The 27,440-nt window shown below is 40.5% G+C and overlaps 1 protein-coding gene and 1 pseudogene across 15 annotated transcripts in view; both read left to right on the top strand.

Moving 5' to 3' along the window:
- Positions 1 to 27,440, top strand: part of MAGI1 (membrane associated guanylate kinase, WW and PDZ domain containing 1) — a 638,869-nt gene that overhangs the window by 319,118 nt on the left and 292,311 nt on the right. The window lies entirely within an intron of this gene.
- On the top strand, positions 20,264 to 20,630 carry LOC144289784 (NADH dehydrogenase [ubiquinone] 1 beta subcomplex subunit 1 pseudogene; annotated as a pseudogene).

Here is a 27,440-nt window from a genome sequence, read left to right on the forward strand (position 1 = left end):
ATGTCGGTCTCCCTGCATGGAGCCTGCTTTTCCCCCTGCCTGTGTCTCTCCCTCTTTCTGTGTCTATCATGAATAAATAAACAAAATCTTAAAAAAAAAAAAGTCTGGCTCTTCAGATAGAGTTTAAGCTTTTACTTTTAAATATGTATTTATTTATTTTAGAGAAAGAGTATGTGGGAGCATGGGTAGGGGCAGAAAGAGAAAGAGAGCATCCCAAGCAGATTCCCCTCTGAGTGCAGAGTCCCACTTGGGGCTTGATCTCACAATCCTAAGATCATGACTTGAGCCAAAGCCAAGAGTTGGATGCCCAACCTACTAAGCCACAATTTGAGCCCAGAGTTTTTTTTTTTTTTTTTTTTAAGCCCAGAGTTTAATCTTTATAAATGTATTAATTTATTAGGGCTGTCATGACAAGGTATCACAGATTAAGTGGCTTAACCAACGGAAATTTATTTTCTCACAATTCTGGAGGCTATAACTCCAAGATCAAGGTATCAGCAGGTTGGTTCCTTCTGAGACTCCCTTTCTTGGCTTGTAGATGACTGTTTTCTGAGTCTCCACATGGTCTTGCCTTTGTGAATGTCTATGTTCTAATTTTCTCTTCTTATAAGGAAGGACACCAAGCGTATTGGAGTGAGGCTTACCCTGGTGACCTCATTTTAACTTACTTATTTAAAGACCCTGTCTCCGAATACAGTCACATTCTGAGAAACTGAGGGTTAGGACTTCAACATATGCATTTACAGGGTTGGATGTGGGAGCACAATTCAGCCAGTAACCTGAGAGAAAGAAAAGTCTGATTTTGCTCACCACTCTCTTCCTATCACCTAACATAGCACTCAGCCCAGGATAGGCCATTAGCAATCTATTAAATAAATGAATATGCATACAAGTATGAATGAATGATACCATACTTTGTTGACCATTGAAACATTTAAAACATGCATTTGTATCACATGTTCTAACATTGAGTTTATTCTTTGAGCTCTATTTTTCACTATTTCTGAGTAGGCATATCTGATCCAGGAATACCCAGATTACATTAAAAAATAAATCTTCTCTGCCTAGACTTATCTACTTGCTTCAGCTCAAATAGTGTTAGGGTCATGTGATTAAATCACAAATACAGAATTTTAAATTTCAACTCTGGAGTAATTAGCTATAACCTGAATTTTATTCTGTTCAGAAATGTAACACTTTGACTTTGATTATTAAATCAAGTACAATTTGTCATAGAAAGCAGTCTTAGCTTCTTTGAGAAAGTAATTAAGTTGGGATTGGTTTAAACACTTATTTTCTGGGGTGATTTCAGTTACACATACCTTTCTTTTTGCTTACACACGAGCACAAATAGCCCCAACAGCTCCAAATACAAGATTAATAACTGTAACACAGTGCTGACAGCATAACTTCTGGAAATGTATTATCGTGAGATATGCTGAGAGAGTGAGATTTACATTCTGTTAGGTTTTGAAAATCAAGGTTCTTACATTGTACCCATACAACAGCAACCTGGCAAGAGCAGGAATAGTGACAGTGCTAGTAGATCCTGGAGTGCAGTGACTTCCTAGTGAAATGTTACTGGCTGTTGCTAAAAATAAATAAATAAAAGTTATAATAATAAAAGAAATTAGAAATTTAGGAGGTCAGAGAACACTGGGAAGCAGGTTTCTTAAATACGTAAGTTCCAGTGCCCTTAAAAGGCTAATTAGACACCCTGATTTCTAAGTAGTGAACATAGTAGGCAGGCTAGCACACACATTTGCCCCCAAACTCTTTTTCTTAAGGGACTGGTGTCTTGAGAAACACTCTTTGAGAATGGTCTTTCTGGACAGTCCAAAGTTAGTTCACATGTGTTGCTGTTTTTGTAAAGGGGGGAGGGTATACTTATCAAAATTTCATCTCTTCCATACCCTAGTATTGTATCATGGGATTTCACAGGTGTCCTAACAAGGATCCATTTTTAACATAGGCCCTTATAGTGGTTAAAGTTTTATAGATTTGGTTGGAAGTCTTTTTTTTTTTTTTAACTAAATTTGGCAATTAAAATGAAATAAAACTAAAGAAAAATAAATGAAATGAAATAAAACTTGAAGCATTTGTATTTTTTGTTGCAATTGTCAGAAAGCTAACTCCAGTCACCTTTGGCAAAAAACAGGGCAAAAGTATCTGGAGAAGGATTTACTAAGAATGTGTCAACAGGATTCAGACCTGCTCTGTCAGCTGGATTCCCTTTTCCTCACCAGTCATTTGACTCTCAAGGAAGATCTTTGCCTGAGTGAGCAAATGGACTCCAATAGGTCTACTCACTTAGCATTAGCAGTAGAAATTGGACTTCTTGCCATTCTTCCAACAAAGTTCCAGTTTTAAAACTCAGTGTTTTGATTTGGGTCCTGTGATTCCCTTCTTCCCACCTTCTCTTAGACCTGTGACAGGCAAAGCTAGATGGTGTGCTTTTCTTATGCCAGGGAATAGGGTCAACCCAGTGGAAACCACAGGAACTGAGCCAGAGAAGGGCCATGGGATATGCATTCCTAGAAGAAAATGACAGTGCTGTGACCCAAAGAAGCAGAATGTATGCCTGGCATGTAAAAATAATGGATATGCCATTCGCCTGCCTTTAGCTTATTGGTTTATGGAAACCTCTTTTCCTGTAATTTGGACGAAAAAGATTTCAGTTAATTGAGCTTCTATTTAGTGAAGCTGCAACTGATTACGTTTGTTAGATAATTAGCTGCTGATGGAGTAAAAAAAATGGAAGAGATGCCTGAAAAATAAAATGAACAGGTCCTGACAGTTCAGTCAAGGTGGGAAGCTAGTAAGAGGCAGGATTCAAGGATTGCTTTACACATTGTGGATTTCCTTGTTCATGAGCTTCTCTACCGGGGAGACTATCTGTCTTTTGTCTTGTTGTCACCAGGGCCTGGCACATAGTGAATTCTCAGTGATTTTTTTTCTTTTTTCTTTTTTTAAGATTTTATTTATTTATTTATGAGAGACACAGAGATATAGGCAGAGGGAGAAGCAGGCTCCCTGTAGGGAGCCCAATGTGGGACTCTATCCCTGGACCTTGGGATCACGACTTGAGCCAAAGGCAGATGCTCAACCACTGAGCCACCCAGGTGCGCCCTCAATGATTTCTTTTTCATTATTGTAGAACCAAGAGCTTGGGTCGGTTTACTTTTGGGGGAGGGGGCAGTGTCATTACTGAAGGAACAGAGCAAAAGAAAAAACAGGTTGAGGTGAAGATATTTGAGTATGATTTTGAAAGTCAAATGCTCATTTGAGCTGCTTGTGGGACAATTTGGCAGTTTGGGAACATGGAGCTCAGGTCCCTTTGACAGTATTCTGGGACCATCCAATCTTGTTTTTACTTCAGTTCAAAACAGACATTTCTGTGATAAAAGCATAGAGATATTTCCCTATGAGAGCACTAGGTGTGGACTTATTTATCAAGTAATAAGACTGTTCAGGAGAAGGGTTCAAAGATTGTTTGTTTTTCCCTTAAAGGCATTGATGTCTGGGCCTCAGAGGGAATATATGTTTCCACATGTTTACATTTGTGAATGGCAAATTGCACTTGATGCCACATTTTGATGACATAGCACCACATTGCCTCTATAAGGACAGTTTGGGGCACAAAGATCAGTCCAGGAAAATCATATTTGTTTCCTTTGTAGTCAGCTGCAATTTGACTATTTTTTTTTCTGGAGCTGGAGTTAATGTAGAAAAACCTGACAACAAACAGAACTGGCAGTGTGTAACTTATTTCTTACTTCAGGCTTTTCAACTCAGTGACTCCTTGTTTGATAATAAATATTTTTAGTGTTCTCCTTATTATCCTCAAATGAAGTTGATGGATAATGCATCTTTTAAAAAAAAGATTTTATTTACTTATTCATGAGAGAGACAGAGAGGCAGAGACACAGGCAGAGGGAGAAGCAGGCTCTGTGCAAGGAGCCCGATGTGGGACTCTGTCCCAGGTCTCCAGGATCACGCCCCGGGCCACAGGCTAACCATTCGCCTGCCTTTAGCTTATTGGTTTATGGAAACCGCTAAGCCACCCAGGCTGCCCTAATGCATCCTTTAATATATCCAATTCTCTAAGTCCTGTAGTGACCTAACTAACTACAGAAAATAAAAAAGGAACGAATTTCTAATAAATGATGCTTATTGCCATACGTATAATATACTCTTGGACGTGAGTTCACTAGAGCCTTGCTTCTGTTGGGAGTCTTGTTAAATGCAGATTCCAGTTGACAGCTCTGCTGGGAGACTTGAGATACTGCATTTCTAGCAAACTCCCCATTGAAGTCAGTACTACTGGTCTTAGACCCCACTTTGAATAGCAAGGCTCTAGAGGACACAAGGAACTATCAGGTGCTTGCCCTTCTACGCGGAACCCCTGTGAATGCTTCAGCTATAAAACTCACTGCTACAGACGGATTGAATGGGCTATTGAAAATTAGAAGTAGCATTGCTGCCGGTGATGCAGCTTTCTGAAATGGTTAACAATCCTTAGCAAAGTTCCCAACAAACCAAAGTAGCATTTTCTTCTCATTCTGCAGAATTTTGCGTGCGGCTTATATTAAAAATACATTAAAGAATGCTTTGCATTTATGTGAACCAAAGGAAGGTTCTCGGCTTAGATGCTTGGCATTCCATTTGCTGACCACTGGGGCAGTCCTCAGTTACATATGCCATAACACAAAACTTGGAGACCCCTTGCCCACTGAGTCCCGGTTTTGCCTTTCAATTGCTGTGACAGCTCCCTTTGTCTCTGTATTCAGAAAACACCCCCAGATATATCCTGCCGGGAGGAGGTACCATCTGTTGAGAACTTCTGAACCCAGAGACCAACAAATGGGAAGAGGTCACAGGGGGGTTCATAGGTGTGTTTCGACTCTAAAGTTTCTTTAGGCAAGCTGTCCTACAAACCAGGGCTCAAAGGAAATAGTCACAGTCATTGCACAGCACGTGACAGCAGTGTGGCACATTCTTTTTGGAGGTGTTTTCTCTGCTGTTCACTTTGTTACCCTAGTAATTGGGGAAAAAGTTGCTAGGGCCATATTTGCAGCAGACAGATTTGTTTTGTACTGTGTTGAGAGAGGGTGTTAAATGCAGGCCGGGGAAGAATCTGAAGCAAATGGAGAGAGTTTTGGGGACAAAAAAAAATAAGTGAGTCTAACTTCCTACCGTGAAAAAAAAAAAAAACCCACAGAAATTCCACTGAGTAAATTTAAAGATCAAATTGGCTTTATTCAGTGATTCACGAATCGGGCAGCATCGATAGAAAGGAACTCCCAAGAGCTACAGGAAAGGGAAGGTTTTTAAAGACAGGGAGGAGATGGGAAAAAGAAGCTTATAAGCAGAGAGTGGATTGTTTCTGGCTTAGGTAACCTCTCTGTGCAGGTGGAAGGGTTCCCATCGGGAATGACCTCACCGTGCTGATCAGGTAAGTCCATGTTGACTGGTTAAAGGTGACTAGTTCCTGGGAGAGGTTAAAGTTGCAACTGTGTTAGGGATGAAGTCTTAGTTTGCTGACGTGAGGTTTCACACATGTGACTCCATTGGGTCTCTTGCTCCTTTTTAACACTAGTAACCACAGGCTCAATTGTTTTTCCAGCTGCTTCTACCTTTCCCAGTGGTCCTGTATTTCGAGTGTCAGTCTGGTCAGACTTCTTCTGACACCAGAAAGTAAGAGAGCTGTTTTTCAGGACTGCATAATCCTCTCCCTTGGCATTTTATAGTTCTACTGAAAGCCTCTCTAAGAGAAGATGGGATTGGCTGAGTAAAAATATGAGTATGTAGAAAATATGAATATGTTTCATTAATTATATCACAAGAGGCATTTCTAGTCCAGGGATAATCATTTCTAAATTCAACATTCCCACCTAGAATCGCTTAACTTAAAATATTTTAACCCTCAGAGAAGCTGTGTGCTTTGATACTGTTTGGTAAGAAATATATACGATATGGGTGATTTTTTTTCTCCTTTTGATATCAAGTATTTTTAATACTACTGGAGCATAAAAATGATATGTTTGTTATAGACCACTTGAAAAATAAATTAAAAACTTGAGAAAAAAGTTGAAAACTCCTTACCCTAGTTGAAAAGTAAATAACTATCTGTAAAACCAGCACCTAGAAATGACAAGTATTAGAAGAAAATACAAGTAATTTTTTAAAAAGATTTTATTTATTTATTTGAGGGAGGGAGGTAGAGAGAGAAAGAGAGAGGAAGCAGAAGAAGAACAGAGGCAGAGGGACAAGCACTCCATGCTCAGCACAGAGTCCAACACGGGCCTGAGACCATGACCCGAGCTGAAACCATGAGTTGGCCTCGCAACCCACTGAGCCAGCCAGGCGCCCCTCCAGTCTGTTTTTAAATGTAGAAATACATAAGCACATGCTTACATTTTAACAAAATTAGAATAGTTTCACTAGTTTTGTGTGCTAGTGTTTTTACTTAAAATTAGAAAGTATACCTTGTTATGATGTTTCCTATTTCAACAATATACTAGGTAACTGTATATTCGCATGCAATTTTGCAGCATCAGTGAGATCCCTTGTACCCTTTGCCGGTTTCCTCGCAAGGTAACATTTTACAAAACTATAGTATAATATTGCATCCAGGATATTGAAATTGATATAGTTTGTCTTATTTGGATTTCTCTGATTTTACTTGTACTCATTTGTATGGGTGTATGTGTTTACTTCTGGGCACTGTTATCACCTGCATAAGTTTATCCACCTCCAAGCTCCAGATCCTGAACAGTTTCCACATTACAAAGTGTCACTGTGACTGTCTTTTTACAGTCACACCTACCTCTTTCTTGCCTCCTTGGCAATCTGTTCTGAATTTCTAAAATTTTGTCATTCAAAAGTTTGATGTTAATGGAGTAATAATACCTGTTAACCCTTTGGAATTGGGATTGACTCTGGAGATTTATCCAAGTTGTTGCCAGTATCAATGGTCTGTCCCTTTTTCATTGCTGAGTTGGGTGTGTCATCACACACACACCACACAACTATTCACCTGTTGAATGGTGTCTTGGCTGAATTAGGTTTTTGGCTATTACAAATAAAGCTGCTATGAATATTCGCAAATGGGTTTCTAGTGTTTTTTTTTCCCCTTTCTGAATGAAGATTTTCCCTTTTTTGGGGGGGGATAAATTCACAGGAGTATAATTGCTGGTCAAATGTTTAGTTTTATAAAAAACTGACAAATTGTTTTCCAGAGTGGCTATACCATTTTATATTCTCACCAGCAATATAGAAGCATAATCCAGTTTTTTCATATCCTCACTAGCATATGGTGTTGTCACTATTTTCATTTTCTTCGTTCTGATAGGTGTGAAGTGATCTCACTGTCGTTTAAATTTGCTTTTTCTGAATGCAATAATGTTGATACAAAATAATACATGCATACGTAATAATAATGTTGAGCATTTTTTTGTGTACTTGCCATCTGCACATCCTTTTCAGTCAGATGTCTGTTCAGGTCTTTTGCCCCTCCCCTCCTTTTTTTTTTTTTTTTTTAAGATTTTATTTTTAGGTAATCTCCCTACCCTATGAGGGACTTAAACTCACAACCTCAAGATTGAGAGTTGCACACTCCTCCAACTGAGCCAGCCAGGTGCCCATTTTTTGCCCATATTCTAATTGGATTTTTCAAAATCTTGAGGTTTGAGAGTTTTTTTTATATGTTCTGGATAGTAGTCCTTTGTCACATGTGATTTGCAGATCTCATCTCCCAGGCTGGATGTTGTTTTTCTCATTCTCTCTAGATGGGCTTTCATTGAGCAGAAATTTTTAATTTGACAAGGTTCAAATGATCAAGTTTTCCTTCTGTGTATCATGCCTTTAATGTCAAGCATGATAACTCTGATAACATTAGCCCTCGATCCTACAAAATTTTGTTTTTTTTGAATCCCTTAAAGTTTTATAGTTTTACATTCTCCATTTAAGTTCATGGTATGTTTTTTTTTTTTTTTTTTTTTTAAGATTTTATTTATTTCCTTTTTTTCCCCCCTGAAGAGAGAAGTGGGGAGAGAGAGAGCACATAGGCACAAGCCCAGGGAGGGGCAAGGGAGCAGCAGACTACCCACTGAGCAGGGAGCCCAAAGCAGATCCTGACCTGAGCCAGAAGGCAGACACTTAACCAGCTATGCCACCAAGTGCTCATCATGGTCTGTTTTGAATAAGATTTTTGTAAGAGGTATGACGTTTAGGTCAATATTCATTTTTTTCTTTTGCATATGGATGCCCACTTCTTCCAGCACCATTTGTTGAAAAGCCTGTCCTTCCTCCATTGACTGCTTTTTGCAACTTTGTCAAAAATCAGGCATGTTTGTGAGGTCAATTTCTCTGTTCTGTATTCTGTTCCATTGATTTATGTGTCTATCCCTCTGCCACTACCACACTGTCTTGATTATTGGAGCTGTGTAATAAGCCTTAATACTGGGTAGAGTGATCCCTCACTCTTTATTCTTTGGCAGGATTGTTTTTGTCAGGCTAGGGCCAGACTCCTTGCTGTGGTTGGATCTTCTTTTCTGGTTTTGCATTCATTTTCAATCCTGGACTCATTACCCAAGTATCCCTCCAAGAGAATATTTTGTTTTACTGTTAAAGAACAAAATTCGATTGAGTAAATTTGAAGATCTAATTTTCTTTATTAAAGGATTCATGAATTGGGCAGCATCCCATCTAGCAAGGAGAAGGGAGTGCTGAGGAGTTGTACAAAATGGAAGGTTTTAATAGGAAAGAAGGTGGGGCAAAAAAAGCTTTTAGCAAAAGGAAATGATTGCTCTGGTGGCTTTCCCTTAGGGAAAAGAGCAAGAAGTCTGTCATATAGATTACTTCATCTTATTTTGGGGATGGAGAAAGCCTGTGGGGCAGATTCATTGGATGTGAAGATTCCTGATTGGGCTGTTAAGACCACATTTTGGAGGAGAGGTTGAAACTGCAGTTAGATTAGGCATCAAGCCCGGGTTTTTGGACTCAGCCTAAGGAATGCCATTCTAATGGGGCTCGTGGTTTTCTTTTTAACATTTACTAAGGGAACATTTTCTCTTCCCAGGGGGTTTATCTTTCTTTCTTTCTTTTTTCTCTGAGTTCCCTAAAAATTAAAATTGTAGATGTGTATGATTGTATTTATGTCCACCTAACCCTGCCAAACTCATAATACCTTGCCATGGACTTGTTCTACTTTTACATCATGTACTCACATGGGCATCATCTAATCTTTAAATTCTTTTTGTTTTGTTCAGATTAATCTACATGATTGTGGATGGGGGACAAGGGATGGAAATTACTCACTGGCCATTTACCAGTGTTCTGTTCAAAAGCAGAATGGCTTTGCATTGGAGTCTTAGTGAACTTGAGCATAAATATAAGTGCAGAGGGTCTGCGGTGCTTATTTAAACAGAAAGTTTTTTGGAGTTATCTTCTTCAGAAAATGTTTCCAAACACTGTGACAGCAAAATGATAGTGTAAATTGTAATGTCTGTCCCAGTTGGGTATATAAACATATGAAGAGTCTTTTTCTTAAAAATGTTTGGGTTGTTCATTTACAGTGAAAACTCTCTAACTCACATTCAAAAATATGGGCAGGGTAAAATAATGATTTTATCTTTCAGAGTCGTATAGGTCCTTTGTTACTTTCAAGGAATTCTGTGGGAATGGCTTGTTTGGGATAGATGCTTCTAGATTGTGGGTTATGAGTAAGAACAAAGCCTTTGGAAAAGAGAAGGAATAAATTCAGAGACAGTGATTTAGAATTATTCTTAATGTCATAAATAATGGAGTGGATGTCCTTAAGTGTCTTTAATGGTGTTTTAGCCTATAAGCTAAGGAACACCTAAGTTCTGTTCTCAAAGTTCCTGAGACATGTGTGCAGAATGATGAATCAAAGTATAGATGCTTTGTCCCAGACCTCACCACAGATTTTGATTAAGCACATCTGGACCTATGGACTTATGGAGGACTCCTTTCGTGAGCCCTGTCAATGAACCAAAACTGCTTAAAAACCAATGTAGGCCAAAACCAATCCTTTATCCTTCCCAAAGTTCAAACTTGAATATCTAATCTTTCCAATCTGTTATGAGAAAACTCATACCATAATTTCCTGGTGTGCCTGGGACAATTCTAGTGTATATCCCTCACTATAATTATTAAAATACTCCCTTGGGCCCTCAAGAATTGTCCTGCTTGGATGGTAAATTATTTGGTAACTATAGTCTTAGCACACTCAGAGACAAATCCAAAAGAAGGAATGAGTAACAGCATAAGTTTGCCTAAATGGTTGGTGGAGGGCAGCCCCGGTGGCTTAGCGGTTTAGCGCCGCCTTCAGCCCAGGGCGTGATCTTGGAGACCCGGGATCGAGTCCCACATCAGGCTCCCTGCATGGAGCCTACTTCTCCCTCTGCCTGTGTCTCTGCCTCTCTCTCTCATTCTGTGTCTCTCATGAGTAAATAAATAAAATCTTTTAAAAAAAATGGTTGGTGGAGAGCTACCTTAGGCAACTGTCCACTGGTCTGTCTTGGCCAATGGGAGTTTGAGGTATCCAAGGGAGATACTTCATAGCTTATCCTACCTAATTTCATGAGAGAATAGAAAGCATATAAAGAAAAATGTTGAGGTGTAAGGCCTTTTTCTCTAGGATGCCATTCTACCTTTCTTACCCATATTTAAAGGGGAGAACACTTTGGGATCAGGATGGGAACTAGGCTCTGTCTGCCTTTCATCCCACTTCTCAGGAGAAGAAAGAAGGCCATAATATCCATGTCATCTGGGCCTGCCCTTGTCCTATAACAGCCTTAACTCTGCTATGGCTCAAGAATCTCTTTGAAACTATGGAGATCGGAAAGATTCCACAGCCCCGGACTCAGACAACAGAATGAAACACCACCTGGTCTGGAGACCACTAACATGCTCTTCCTCGTCTCCAACCATTACAGTACTTTTCTTTCTGGTGGGTAGAGGGAAGAGGGAGCAATGAAGGATTTTCTTTAAAGCTACACCTATCTCTTGCTCTTGATCAGTCATCCTGGGGCCTGGTCATTCTTCTGCCTCTAAAGAATGTGTGACATGATGATACCTTTCCATGGCAAAAATTAGAGTAACATCACCATTGTAAGCTCTAAAATTTTTAGCAGTATTTTCTTAAGCATGTAAGTAATGATATCAGCAATTTATGTAAAATTCATTTTAGAAGAAAATTAAATTGAGATCTTAAAAAATTTCATTAGTGTCTGTTTGTTACTGTGGGTTCCAACATAAATAAGGACTCTGTGGAACACTTGACATTTTAGTTATAAATTCACACATTTCTCATTGAACTCAAGAAGACCTATTAGAACGCAGATCTGCATGGACCTTTTTAATAAGAATGCCCCCAATTCATTCTACTTTATAGGAAAAGTAGAAAATAATTTGCAAACCTGAACACTCGGTGATTTAGTTTCCTGTGACATTCCCCCTCCATCCCTTGTGGATAGTCAGTGGGGTTTGAGAACTGCTGGCCAAAAATAGAGATGTTACCTGGTTGTGAGCCTTGTGTCACCTGTACAGGTAGGTAATGTGCAACCATCTGAAGGATGTCTGGGGCTGTGCTTTGGGTTTGTTCTCTTTTCTTTTTCTTTTTATGTATGTATGAATGTATTTATTTGAGACAGACAGAGAGAGGGAGGGAGGGAACAAGAGGGAGAATGTGTGCAAGCCAGGGAAGGGGCAGAAGGCGAAGGAGAAAGATAATCTCAAGCAGACTCTGCACTGAGCCTGATGTGAGGCTTGACCCCACCACCCCAAGATCACGATCTGAGCCAAAATCAAGAGTCGAATACTTAACTGACTGAGCCACCCAGGAACTCTTGTTCTCTTTTCATTTTTATGAGTTTTCTGATTAGTCCAAGGAAGACTTTCGTTAAGCTGTGGGAATGGTCTTAAAGAAATAGTAAGATTTATCAAAGAATCTCCAGGGAAACATGAACTCTACAGCTCTTATCACCTTGGATGCCTGCACAGGGATGGTCCTACGATGAAGTCATCCCTGCAAGTTAGATTTTAAGACCTGGCTCATTCTGTGTAATTTGTGTGTCAAACACAATGCAAGTGCAGAATATTGGAGACAGTTGAGTATACCACGTTCATATCTTTGAGCTAAAGGATGTTGGCAGGGTAAATGGAAAGCCTTCACTGCAGGAATGACATGGTCTAGGGAAAAACTGTTTTGTTTGTCCACAGATATGCTTAGCTAATGAGAAATTAGGCAACGTGATTGCAGAGGAAAACCAGAGCAAGTGAAACTTGGAGATAAAAAAAGAGTCCTGTCACCACTTAGGCCATTATGCACTGTGGAAGATTGGATGGCTCTTAATTATTCATTTGGGTGTCAATGAGGATAGAAAATAGCTATCTTAGAAGTAAAAGGGACAAGTTGAAGAAATTCTCAAAATTCACAGAATAAGTATGTGTGGAATTTTGCAGATTTTCAGAGGCCTGTTGAGTTTCAGGGTAGGAAAGAGATACTACACCACTTGACAGTTTTCTTGTTCACAGTGTTAGCACAAGAGGCTAATGAAAATCTGGAAAACAAAACAGCACTGGGAGCAAAAGAAGGAAAAAAAAAAAAAAAACAAGATGGTCCTGAGCTGCCAACATAGCAAAGCAAGCCGTAGGTCAGTGACAGTGTAACCCAATATGCCTGTGCTTCCCAGAGTCTTTTTAAAGTCCAAGAACATAGAGTGGACACAAGGACATGTGGATTATCCACTCCCTCTACTTAGGACCAGAGGACCTCTGTATGTTTCCCTTAATCCCATTATGTTGTTATTTGAGCTCATGTAACACTTTTATTTTGTTAGCAAGGAAGACTTTGATTTCATTTCTTGGTCCACACAGTGGTTCCTTAAAACACAAAAATACTCTCACTTTGCAGTATGAGTAACTAATGTTTTTAATAGGAGGGGAACACACATAGCCTACCAACAGTTCATAGAATTTTGAGCTTTTGTTCTGACAAGTGACATGTTCTCTGATGTTTTGTTCTGTAGTTCACACCTTTGCAGATTTGGATTAGGCAGAAATGGGTCACTTGGCATTTGAAGGGTTGTACCTTTTGACGTGGGTACAAAGAGTGAGAGATAGGAATGAGTGAGAGAAGTAGAGAAGTCACCCTCCACCCACACTTTGACACTAACTGCAGAAAGCTGTAAGGTGTAGAAAGGGAAGAGTCAACACTCAGTTGTGATTCCCTCTCCCGAGGGATAAATCTGCATCCCATTTGACTTTTTTTTTTTTTTTTTTTTTAACTCAATACTCTGGGCATCTGCACGGCTCAGTGGTTGAGCATCTGCCTTTGGCTCAGGTCATGATCCTGGGGTCCTGGGATTGAGTCCTGCATCAGGCTCCCCACAAGGAGCCTGCTTCTCTCTCTACCTGTGTCTCTGCCTCTCTCTGTGTGTTTCTCATGAATAAATAAATAAATAAAATCTTCCAAAAAAATAAAAAAATAAGCTCAGTACCCAATGTGGGGCTTGAACTCATGACCCTGAGATCAAGTAGCATGCTTTACCAACTGAATGAGCCTGGCTCCCTCCATTTTGAAATTTTTTAAAGATTTATTTATATGAGGGAGAGAGAGAGGGAGTGAGCTAGCAGGGGGAGGAACAGAGGGAGAAGGAGAGAGAGAGAATCTGAAGCAGACTCTTCACTGAGCACAGAGCCTCATGTAGGGCTCAATCCCATGACCCTGAGATCATGACCCGAGCCTAAATCAAGAGTTGGCCACTTCGCCAACTCAACCACCCAGGTACCTGAGACCCATTTTGCATTTTTAAACTGCCTTCCTGTTTGCTCTTATTGACATGGTTTCTTCTCCATTACCTTAAGCAACCTTCTCCAATCTAACATTGTCCTTCTCTGTTTCTGTAATGGACCAAAACATGACCTTTTGTCGTGGAAACCCAAACCTTTTTGGTCTGTCTTCAAACCAGGTCAGATCTTCATTGATACATCTGGGCCACTGCCCCCAGCCCAGCTTTTCTGCAGGGTGCCTCAATGACTGCAGAAATTTCTTAGACTTACTGTTCACCCAAGCCCACTTCCCGGGCTCTTCTTTTCAAAGCTTGCTGGACCTTTGCTGGCAGATGGTAAATATCAAAAGATTTTAAAAAGGGGGGATCCCTGGGTGGTGCAGCGGTTTAGTGCCTGCCTTCAGCCCAGGGCGTGACCCTGGAGACCCGGGATTGAGTCCCATGTCCAGCTCCCTGCGTAGAGCCTCCTTCTCCCTCTGCCTGTATCTCTGCCTCCCTCTCTCTCTGTGTCTCTCATGAATAAACAAATAAAATCTTAAAAAAATAAAGATTTTAAAAAGAAAGGCAAAACAAAACAGTAAATTTTGAAAAAGTCCTGAAAGTTCTCTGCACCCTGTTTATCCAAGGCTCAACTCTAAACATCTTGCTCATACTTTGATAATACTAATAGTAGGGCAGCCCGGGTGGCTCAGCAGTTTAGCACTGCCTTCAGCCCGGGGCGTGATCCTGGAGACACAGGATCCTGTCCCATGTCAAGCTCCCTGCATGGAGCCTGCTTCTCCCTCTGCCTGTGTCTCTCCCTCTGTGTCTCTCATGAATAAATAAATAAAATATTTATTTATTCTCATGAATGAATAAATAAAATATTTATTCTCATGAATAAAGTATTATTTTTAAATAAAATTTTAAAAAAGATAATACTAATAGTAGTACTACTAGTAGTAAAAATGAGTACATTCTCCTAATTATTTTTTTTAAGATTTTATTTATTCATGAGATAGAGAGAGAGCAGAGACACAGGCAGAGGGAGAAGCAGGCTCCATGCAAGGAACCCGACATGGGACTCGATCCTGGGACTCCAGGATCACGCCCTGGGCTGAAGGCAGCGCTAAACCGCTGAGCCACCCACCCAGGCTGCCCCATTCTCCTAATTAATCATAAAGTACTCTGAATTATGTATCCCCTTGTTATCATTTTCTTCCTCCCAACCATGAAATTTTACATTTCTAAAGGACCCTCCACAACTCATAATAAAATACCAAGTGCACGGGAGACACTGAATTAATACTTGTTTTTATTAAATTAAATATATCTGATAGAGCGCCTTTGACTAGCTCATTAGTAATGAAGTCTGGTGAGTTTCCATGTGAAGAGCGAGCTGGGATATGTCACTCTGTATTGTCAAACACAATACTGTCCCTCCGGAAAAATGCTGTTGGTTTTGTGTAATTCATTGATAAATTCAAAGGATGATGTGACCATCTGTTTTCTGTAGCTCCTGAGGAAAGTAGAAAAGGATTGGCCCTGAGCTGAGAATGAGGAGAGGGACGTAGATAAAAGGCCTGTTCACCGATGAGGTTGTTTAGCAATTGACTAGATTATCCAGGAGCTCTGCCGTGTTCCCCAGAGTCTTCAGAAAAAGGAGCGTTGTCTTTGATGGAGGTGATGGCCATAGCCTCCCCTGGATGACCTCTCTGTGCTGGTTCCCATTCTGTGTTTTTAATTCAGATTTTCCCCCCTTTATTCTTCATATATATATATATATATATATATATATATATATATGCGCCCATTCTTTGTAATTATCTGTATAATTACAAAGAAAATATGTTCATTTAAAAAATCTGAGATTTCAGAAATTTGTAGAGTAAAAATGGAATATGGAGGATATATATTATATATATAATTACAAAGAAAATATGTTCATTTAAAAAATCTGAGATTTCAGAAATTTATAGAGTAAAAACTGGAACCTCTGCTCCAGTTTCTTTCCTCAGAGCTAACCACCTGTAATTGGTTGCTGTATGTCTTTCTCCCGTGCTTCTTACTTTAAATATAGACAAATACATACATGTACATGTATACATTTTATAAAAATGTGACGATAGCTTCCATCCTGTCCATTATAATTTTCCTCTCATTATTGTGTGTAGGTCTTGTCATTTCTAACGGTTATGTAGAATTTCTTTGTATAGATGTAGCATCATTTTGTAATTACAGCTGCTGTCACGCAGTTCCCACAATTCACTATTAAATATAATGCTGTAAATGTCGTCATGCTATACTGAAAGTGCAGCAGGAATATGTCTTGTTCAGACCCCAGCAGATCTTTTTACTGTACTTTTCTTCACTTTTGGGATTAAGTAATACTTGGTCCCTGGTGGGTTTGATTTTTGTTTTGTTTCTAATACACTAATGCGTTGCTGTGCTGCAATGCTATATGCGTTCACTTGAGTTCACCTCTGCTTATTTTTTACACATTCCACAACACATAACTTTAAAAAAAATTTGAAGTATAATTGACGCATAATATCCTATGATGAGTTTCAGGTGTACAGTATGTAACTTTCTTATGTGTGCTCTAATGTGTTCTTGCTAAACGTTCATGTATTTTTCTGGCACTTTAGCCCCTGTTTTTTTTTTTTTTTTTTTAAAGATTTTATTTATTTATTCATGAGAGACACAGAGAGAGAGGCAGAGACACAGGCATAGGGAGAAGCAGGCTCCATGCAGGGAGCCCCACGTGGGACTTGATCCCGGGACTCCAGGATCACGCCCTGGGCCAAAGGCAGGCGCCAAACCGCTGCGCCACCCAGGGATCCCCTAGCCCCTGTTTTTAAATCGCCATTTGCACTTTGGCAGAAGTTACTTTGAAACTGATGACGGCAAGTTTTCTGAATTGGTTTATTCTTACCAAGCGTCTTTCCATGATCCTTGAAGTGTGGAGGCCAAGGGGGTTTCATTTTTAAGGCCAGTATGTTGCTGTTTTAAATTATACTGCAAACTCCAAACATATGGGGTTTTTCATCTATCCTTCGATTGCACATGTCCCTGAATATCATAATCGTATTTTTATTTGGCCTCATGAATCTCCCTGCCCACATGATGTGATCGAGACTGATGGTGCGGTTGAAGGTTCATTAGGGGGATCAGAGAGCATCAAGTCAGAATGTTCGCCCCCTCTAATTTCTGATTCTTTCCTCTTCCGCGATACAGCCGAGCCGGCTGCTTTAATACTTGTGTAGTGCAGCCGTAGAATATCAATGGAGCTCTCCCCCTCCTCCTTATTAGGAACCAGGAGCGAGAGCAAATTGGGAATGCACTTTACAGGGTCTGCAGGAAGTTTGAAGTTTATTTATTAACACTAAATGCATCTGTCAGGCTGCAGTGATGAGATTAATCCTCATTTTTAATATTTGATTTGCAACTGATTAATCGCTTGAAGCTTTTGTGGTAGTGCAAATTTAGACTACTGATCTGACTGGGAAGCGTACCAGAGTGTGAATTATACAGCAGGGTGCGCGGGGGGCCGCCTTCTAACTGCAGAACACCTGGAGCAGGGCTGGAGAGGGAATACCGAACAGGTGAAAGGCACACTGGGATTCTGGTTTGTGTTTTCGGGGTTTTCTGGTGGTCACTTGAGGGGAAAGGTGGTGTTGGAGCTTGTCTGGAAATAGCTGCTGTAGAACGAGGGGAGGCTGAATTGTGTCTATGAAAGCGGGACAGAAGGGATTAGGCTGGTGATACACAGTCTCTTCTTACACGTTGCAATTTTTCCTGAAAACAGAGTTGCCATATGTAGAGTTTCATTGGCACCTTGAGGGACTGGGAATGTCTGCGATCAGAGGGGAGAAATACAGTGACTCGTTTTGTTCTTGAAAATACATTTGAGGGACGCCTGGGTAGCTCAACAGTTGAGCGTCAGCTTTCAGCTCAGGGTGTGATCCTGGAGTCCCGGGATCGAGTCCCGCATCGGGCTCCCTGCATGGAGCCTGCTTCTCCCTCTGCCTGTGTCTCTGCCTCTCTCTCTGTGTGTCTCTCATAAATGAATAGATAAAGTCTTTACAAAAAAAAAAAAAAAAGAAAAGAAAAGAAAAAGAAAAAGAGAATACATTTGAAGGCTTGCATTCTTCAGGGTTTGCCAGAATATTAGCGGAAGGCTCATGCTCATCAGGCTTCTCTGTGCCGGCGCATTATCTTGTTGGGCTTGTCAGAGTGTGAAGAATCCACAGGCCACCACGTGGGAAAACCGAAGCTGCTGAACAATCTATCTTGTTTACATACACACCCATTTTGTGAAGAGTTTCTTTTTTTGAACAGTTTTGGGTTCACAGCAAAATTGAGAGGAAGATAGAGAGTTCCTGTATCTTCCCCACCCCCTCATGTAAAAAGGCCTCCGCCACCCTCAGCATCCCCTACCAGGGTGGGACACCTGTTACAGTTGGTGAGCCTGCATGGACATGTCCTTACCACCCAGAGTCCGTAGTGTATGTTGGGGCTCGCTCTTGGTGCTGTACATTCTGTGGGTCAGACAAATGTGTGATGACATGCATGCATCATTGTAGGAGTGTTTAGAGTGTCTTCACTGCCCTAGAAATCCTGTGTGCTCTGCCTGTTTATACTTCCCCTCAACCCCAACCCCTGACAACCACTGATCCTTTGTCTCCCTAGTTTTGTGTTTTCCAGAATGTCTTATAGTTGGAATCATAGAGGATGTAACCTTTCAGATTGATTTCTTTCACGTAGTCCTATGCGTTTAAGGTTCCTCCATATTTTTTCATGGCTCCATAGCTCATTCCTTCTTTTCGGTTAGTTGTTTGATGGCACATTCCTTTTTACACTGAATAATATTCTACTGTCTGGAGGTACCACAGGTTATTTATCCATTTATCTACTGAAGGACATCTTGGTTCCTTCCATGATGTGGTGGCTACAAATAAAGCTGCCATAAACATCTGTGCAGAGTTTTGTGTGGACATAATTTTTCACCTCCTTCGGGTGAATACCAAGGAGTGTGATTGCTGATACTATGGTAACGGTATGTTTAGTTTTGCAAGAAACCTCCAAACTGTCTTCCAAACTGGGTATACTGCTTTTCATTCCTATGAGCAATGAATAAGAGTTCCTGTTGCTGGACGCCTGGGTGGCCCAGTGGTTGAGCATCTGCCTTCAGCTCAGGGCGTGATCCTGGGATTCCAGGATTGAGTCCCATATTGGGCTCCTTGCATCATGGAGCCTTCTGCCTCTGCATCTCTCTCTCTCTCTCTCTCTCTCTCTGCCTTTGTACCTCTCATGAATAAGTAAATAAAATCTTAAAACAAAACAAAACAAAACAAAAACGAATTCCTGCTGTTTCACATCCTTGCCAGCAGTTGAACTTGTCAGTGTTCTAGACTGTGACCATTCTAACAGGTGTCTTCTTGTTTTGATTTGCATTTCCATGACAACACATGATGTGGAGCACCTTTTCATTTGCTTATTTGGCTTCTGATGTGTTTGTTAAGGTGTTTGGTCCATTGTTAATTGGGTTGTTTTCTTATTGAGTTTTTAGAATTCTTTCTTTGAGACCTCTTTTGATGTGATCATTGCTTGAGTCTTCAGCATCAACTTTTGCTCCACTCTTGAGCTCTTAAGTCTATCCTTTAAAAAAAATTTTTTTTTAAGGGGGAATCCCTGGGTGGTGCAGCGGTTTAGCGCCTGCCTTTGGCCCAGGGCGCGATCCTGGAGCCCCGGGATCAAATCCCACGTCGGGCTCCCAGTGCATGGAGCCTGCTTCTCCCTCTGCCTATGTCTCTGCCTCTCTCTCTCTCTCTCTCTCTCTCTCTCTGTGTGACTATCATAAATAAATAAAAATTTAAAAAAAATTAAAAAATAAATAAAAAATTTTGTTTAGGGGATCCCTGGGTGGCTCAGCAGTTTGGTGCCTGCCTTCAGCCCAGGGTGTGATCCTGGAGTCCCAGGATCAAGTCCTGCATCGGGCTCCCTGCGTGGAGCCTGCTTCTCCCTCTGCCTGTGTCTCTACCTTTCTCTCTCTCTCTCTCTGTGTCTCTCATGAATAAAAAAATAAAATCTTTAAAAAAAATAAATTTTTTTAGTAATCTCTGCACAACCCAACATGGGGCTCAAACTCACCACCCTGACCTCAAAAGTTGCACACTCTTCCCAGTGAGCTAGCCAGATGCCCTTCTAAGTCTATCCTTATTGAGTTACAATGTGTGTAGATATGAGGTGACCCCACATGTAAAGCATTTCCCCATTTTGCTAATGAGAAGAATGGGTGGGGGGAGCTTGTATTTTGCCAGCTTGAATAAAAAGCCTTTAGGAATATATACGAGATAGGGAATGCCTATTTACAATGTTTTATTAATTAAATTTTATATTATATAAAATATTAGAATTATTTCATTTTTCTGACCTTGGTCACGGGGTCGTTGGAGTTACCCAGGCTCCGGCACTTAAGATGAACGTAATTCAGATTGTTGGTGACTATTGGGTACATATACTTGTGCCTATGGGGTTTGTCCTTGGATGTTACGTAGACAGAAAGAATGATGAAAAGCTAACTGCCTTCCGGAATAAAAGTTTGTTGTTTAGAAGGGAACTGAGACCCAATGAAGAAGTCACCTGGAAGTAAAGGCCGTGACTAAATTACAGAATGTTCACATTTTAAAAGTTAGGAGAGAAATAAAAGCACATTAAATTTTTTTTTTTAAATCCCATTTTTTTTTTAACAGTGTGCACCTGTCGCTCACTAGCAGGGAGAAGAGTAGAGCTTGCCTTTGCAGGTCTGATGGCCGTTGTTGCAGAGGTGACCAGCGCTGGAAGCACCCCAAGAGTTCCTGTTCAATATCCTTACATTACACATAAGGAAAATGAGGCTCAGTGTAGGCACAGAGCAGACTGTGGCAGAGGCAGACTTGAATTCATGCTTATTTTTCTTTTTTTAAAAGATTTTTTTATTCATTAGACACACACACACACACACACACACACAGAGGCAGAGACACAGACACAGGCAGAGGGAGAAGCAGGCTCCATGCAGGGAGCCCGATGTAGGACTCGATCCCCGGACTCCAGGATCACGCCCTGGGCCCAAGGCAGGCGTTAAGCCGCTGAGCTACCCAGGGATCCCCCATGCTTGTTTTTCTTAAAATGGGGCAAGAATATTTCTGGAGATTGTAAATATCCAGGATAACCTGAAGCCAGTTGCTGGGCTAGCTAACTATGGTGTTCTCAAATGAATCCTCAATTTAGCCTGAATATTTGGTGGTAAAACGTAAGCGGTCAAAGTATACACACTCTTTAAACATTTTTACATAGAACCAGACATGGATTACTCTAGTGTACCATGCAAAGTCATACGAAATTTTAAGATAAAATATGAGGCATCAGGAAATTTGAGGCAATTATTTTAGGTTTTACCTCCAGATCCCTTCAGAGAATTCATTTATTGTCTGGTCATATAAGGGATAAAAACATGAGAAATATTTCAGAATATCTGCAATATACCATTAAGAATGGTCTAAAGATGTTCTTCCATTTGTAAAATCCAATTAAGGAACTTTGGGTTTTTTTTTTTTTAATTTAAATTTTAGTTAACATATAGTGCAATATTGATTTCTGGAGTAGAATTCAGTGACTTACAAACTTACATTCACTTACATACAAGAATTTACTTACATACAACACCCAGTGCTCATCACATCAAGTGCCCTCTTTAGTACCCATCACCCATCTAACTCATCCCCCCCAACCTCCCTCTATCAGCCCTCAGTTTGTTCTCTATCGTTAAGAGCCACTTGTGGCTTCTCTCTCCTTTTTTTTTCTTTTCCCCTTTCCCATATGCTCATCTGTTTTCTTTCTTAAATTCTACATATGGTATTTCTTTCTCTGACAGACTTCTTTCACTTAGCATAATGCCCTCTAGTTCCATCCATGTTGTTGCAAATGGCAGGATTTCATTCTTTTTGATGGCAGAGTAATAGTCGTGTGTGTGTGTGTGTGTGTGTGTGTGGTTAACTACCTAGTAGTGCAATTGCTAGATCATAAAGTAGTATTTTTTTCAACTTTTGAGGAACCTCCAAACTGTTCTTCAGAGTGGCTGTACCAGTTTACATTCCCACCCACAGTGCATAAGGATTCCCCTTTCTCCACATCCTTGCCAACACCTATGGTTTTTTGTGTTGTTAATTTTAAACATTCTGACAGGTGTGAGTTCGTATGTCATCATGGTTTTGATTTGTATTTCCCTGATGGATGAAAGTCCTAAATGTGAGACATGAGACCATCAAAATCCTAGAGGAGAACACAGGCAGAAGCCTCTTTGACCTCAGCCATAGCAACTTCTTACTAGACACATCACCACAAACAAGGGAAGCAAAAGCAAAAATGAACTATTGGGACTTCATCAAGATAAAACGCTTCTGCACAGCAAAGGAAACAACCAAAAAAACTAAAAGGCAGCCTATGGAATGGGAGAAGATATTTGCAAACGATGTATCTGATAAAGGGTTAGTCTCTGTAAAGAACTTATCAAACTCAACACCCATAAAAACAAATAACCCAGTTAAGAAATGGGCAGAAGAAATGAATAGATACTTTTCCAAATAACACATCTACATGACTAACAGACACATGAAAACATAGATACTCAATTAAGGAACTTTGATCCAATGTGAACAAAGAATCCTGCAAGCCTAAGTAAAAGTTCAGTCCTGCCTGCCACCAACAGATGGCGGTAGGAGTCATCTAGGTGATGCCCTATTGGGCTTGGACACAAGTATTCTTTAGCACCAGACTTCTCAGAACCTATCTAACACATCAAATGAGAAGCTGGGATAGAAGAAAACAATTTTTCATTCTTGATCATAGCCTAGTGGTATCTCATTTAAGATCAATAGATTCCCTTCTTCTGTAATTCCATACTCACCCAGAAAGTTGGAATAATTTTGTTAACACTTTAATCTTAAGTAGCCCTGCCCTTCCTAGAGTGTGCTGGTAGTAAATATTTAAAAGGGTGATTTGAAATTACAGCTATAGATCTGTTTACTGCGTGATCAGTTTCTCATAAGTTGATTTAGTGGTTATCAGGTCATCTCTCATTTAATTGATAACATACAATTTCTGGGCGGAAGGCTATATCATGAACTCCTAATCCAGGAAATTTCCCGCTGTCCCCTACGACGCCCTTCTGTTCAACATTCTTGTAAGGAATTTTTTCCCTCTCCTTCTTGAAGAATAGTTATTCTCATTTTTGCTTAAACAACTCCAGACACTTTCCAATGTAACCATTTTCATTTCATTTTTACAAACAGGCATGTAAAGTAGAAGTGACCTGAACTGATGTAACCTGCAGATTATTCACAAATTGGTAAAAGCAAAGGAAAATGTCTTCTTTTAAGCTGTTGGTTTGGGTCATCAGCAATTTTCTCATTTTGGGCTTAACTAGTATATACAGGTATTGCAATGATGGTTTGATTCTCTAAAGTTCTTACTTGTCATGGAATGAATTCTGTCCAGTTGGGAATTGGATGTGGGATTTTCAGATGAAAGCCTGCATATCTAGGGTATAGAAAATTTCCACTTTTTTCTTTTACATTTTATTACATAAATAACACAAATGCAGTTCATGAATCTGAAAGCATGAACACATTTTCTGGTGTCACTTCAAGTCATAGATTTGACTTGTGAATACACATTATGGTGATCCTGGTTTGGGAGTTTTTTTTTTCTCATGGATGCAGCAAACATTTTGCCTAATCCCATTTCTCATTTGGGATTAAGTTTTTAGTCTCTTCAATGTGAAGTGGAAATCAGCCTTTTCCTAGCAGTGATTCTGCACTGGATTGTGTCTACAAGGAATAGATTGTATTTCTGTCAAGGATCTGTCCTTGGCAAGATTGTTGCATAGTCATATAAAGATTGGAGTTGTACATACTTCTTCCTTTGAGGATTTGGGCTGCTGTGTGCAGTGTGGAATGGAAGCCTGTCAAGGAGAAAAGCGATGGGTGTCACGTGATTTCACAAAATGGATTGTTAGCCAGCCGTGGAGAGGTCTTACATATAGTCTAGCCTTGTCCATTCAATTTATAGATAAGGGATTTGAGGCACAGAAAAGGCGAGTAATTTCCCAAGATGACGTGACTAATTGGTGTTCAGCTGTTTCCCCTAATAGTTTTTCCAGGACTATTATCCTGGGCCCCTATAAATTCTGATTTTCTGAATCAGTGGTAGAGCCTGGCATCTGCATTTTTAATCTTATTTTTGAATGTATCCTTTAGGCATTTCTAATATATAGCCAGATTTTGGAATTCCTCTACTCTATTTCTCTTAATTTTTATAGAAGTAATTCTCAACCAGGGATGATTTTTGGTCCAGAGGGGATTTTGGCAAACTCATGTGAATGAGTTTGCTTCTTACTGGAGACACTTAATTGTTACAAATGGGAATTGCTAGGGCGCCTGAGTGGCTCAGTCACTTAGGCATCTGATTCTGGATTTCAGCTCAGGTTGTGACCTTAAGATTCAGGCTCTGTAGGAGCCCTGCATCAGGCTCTGTGCTCAACACAGTGTCTGTTTGACATCCTCTCTTTCTCCCTCTCCCTCTGCCCATTTCTCCCCATGTTCTCTCTTTCTCTCACATAATTAAAGAAATCTTTTTTTTTAAAAATGGGACTTGCTCCTGATACCTACTTGGTAGAGGCCAGAGATATGTTAAACATATGTAACACATAGCATTGCAGAGCAGGGAATTACCTAGCCCCAAATGCCAGTGGTGCAGAGATGGAGAAGCACCTGACTTAGAGTCCCAGAGTTTCTCATACTCCAGATCAAATTTTAGTTCACTCCAGCTCTGTGACCCTAGGCAAGTTGTATAATCTTTTATTTTTTTATTTATTTTATTTTTTTTTTGTATAATCTTTTAAAGCTTAGTCTTCACGTCTGTAAAATGGGAATATTAACAGGATATGTCACAGGGTTATGAGGAGTTAAGTGTAATGGAGTATTGGAAAGTACTTAGAGGAATGTGCATGGCTGATGGTTAATTCTCAATAAACATTAGGTGTTATAATTAACTCTCATTACAGTCTGACTTTCAGTTTTTTCTTAAAGATTTTATTTATTTATTTTGAGAAAGAGAGAGAGAGAGAGTCTGAGCACTAGCAGAGGGGAAGGGCAGAGGAGGGAGGGAGAAACAGACTCCCCACTGAGCAGGAATCCTAACATGGGACTCAATCCCAGGACTCTGAGATCATGACCTGAGCTGAAAGGCAGACTCTTAACTAACTGAGCCACCCAGGAGCCCCTGACTTTTTCAGTTTTGATGTATGATAAGATGTGGCTAAAAACAGTGAATGAATAGCTTCCAAAGGTAGAAAGTTACTAAAAGCACTTTGACACGTTCTAAGGGCTGATACATGTTTGTTGATTTTAATTAATTTGAAAAAATGTAAATGTAGGTGTGGCTTGGGTTTTTTGTGTATGTGTAGTAGGAGAGATGAACAGCAAATACAGCTTCAGGGCAATGGCTGTATTTGTCCACATTAGCTGAGATTTCTGGGCGCAGGGAGTAAGATCAGACAAGCTCTAGTGGCTCCAAGGAAAGCAGTGCCCACTAACTATTTGGTGCCAGATTCCTACTTGTTCTTCCTTTCCTGTGGGAAATGAGTAAGAGGCAATGGTGCAGGTGAAATGGGGTGAGTTTGGGTCTTACTTCAGGTATTATTTTTGCAAAAAATAGCTAGGTTGTATGCTCCTTAGGCGGGCAAGGCCCTTCACCATGTTTTTTCTGTAGCCCCAGTGACAACACCTGTGTCATACTTGTTGCTGGCACCCCATAAGCATTTGCAATTTGGAGCAACCTCAGATTTTTCATGTAATCTATATCAAAGCCAGGAATTCAAGATTCAGTCTCTTTGGGGGCACCGGGCTGGCTCAGTCACTAGAACATGCAACTCTTGATCTAGGGGCCATGAATTTGAGCCCCATGTTGGGTGTAGAGTTTACTTAAAAAAAAAAAAAAGATTCAGTCTCTGGTTGAGTCACACTTAAAAAAATCGTAGTAATGATAATAATGATGGCAAACACATTTGTATATATGCCTGCCCGTATACACATATATATGTACACACTTAAGCACGTGTGTGTGTGTGTGTATGTGTGTGATATGTCATAAATTTTTAACAACTGACTCTCAATGAATGTTTAACAACTGCCTGTGGCTTTGGTGAACAATGGCTGATATCAGTGAAGATGGAATTGGGAAGGATTTGGATCTCATGAGACAGTATGAGCCAGCTCTGGCAACATGACTGCTTAATAGTGCTTGCGTGTGCCAGGTACTGTGCCAAGTGGTAAGTGCTTTAAATGCTCATTTAAATTTCATGTCAACCCTTTGGAGGTAGATGTACTATTAACATCTCCATTTTGCACATGAAAAACCTGCGGCACAGAGAATTTAAGCAAGCAGCCCAGGTCACACTGAGTGAATGGGAGAGTTGGGATGGGGATCCAGGCAACCTGGGATCAGAATTCATATTGTCTTTCAACATTATAGCATTATTACTTTAAAATCTCTGTTACTAATTAAAATTTTCCATGAGTGTCCAACATTACCCCCCCCCCCTTTTTTAAAGATTTTATTTACTTATTTGAGAGAGAGCAGAGCTAGAGAGAGACAGCACAAGCCGGCTGGCAAGGAGGGTAAGGCGGCGGGGTGGAGGACAGAGGCAGAGGGAGAAGCAGACTCCTTGCTGAGCAGGGAGCCCGATGTGGGGTTCCATCCCAGGGCCCCAGGATCATGACCTGAGCTGAAGGCAAATGCCTCACCGACTGAGCCTCCCGGGTGTCCCCCTGAAATTACTTCTGAAAATTCACTCCTTCCTCCTGGCTCTCTCTCTTCTCCCACACTTGCAGTCTTTCCCTCCCCTGCATCACACTCCTCCTGCAAGAATGTCTCCAGTGGCCTCAGAAAGTATAATTAAGTTTTATCTTCTGGCTGCGTTTCTCACAGGAATCGGCCACCGTGGAATTCTGATGAATCAGACTCTTCTCCCTGTTACATTTGTTCATTTTCTTCAAACTACATCGAAGCATGCCCCTCGTGTCAGCCCAGCCAGCACATATACCTGCATACCCTGGTCTCACTTAATCCATTTTTGAATTGATACCTGAAGTCTAGCTCCATGCTCCCTTCTTCCTAGAGGCCCTTCTAATGTCACCAAATAATTGAGATAAAGGACTTTTGAAAATGAAAATGTCACAATTTGAAGACTTTTCTCCTCTCTTCTCCTACTTTTTTCTCCTACTTTTCTTGTAGGGAGAAGGAAGCCATTTTTACTCACTGTGAACAAACAGGACACAGCTATTTTTATTGGATGAGAACATTCTTTTCTCATGCTTGTCCCTTTCTTTTTTTTTTTTTTTTTAACTTTTTTTTTTTATTTATTTATGATAGTCACAGAGAGAGAGAGAGAGGCAGTGACACAGGCAGAGGGAGAAGCAGGCTCCATGCACTGGGAGCCCGACGTGGGATTCGATCCCGGGTCTCCAGGATCGTGCCCCGGGCCAAAGGCAGGCGCCAAACCGCTGCGCCACCCAGGGATCCCTGCTTGTCCCTTTCAAT

The sequence above is a fragment of the Canis aureus genome, chromosome 19 (assembly GCF_053574225.1).
Source record: "Canis aureus isolate CA01 chromosome 19, VMU_Caureus_v.1.0, whole genome shotgun sequence".
Taxonomy (NCBI): domain Eukaryota; kingdom Metazoa; phylum Chordata; class Mammalia; order Carnivora; family Canidae; genus Canis; species Canis aureus.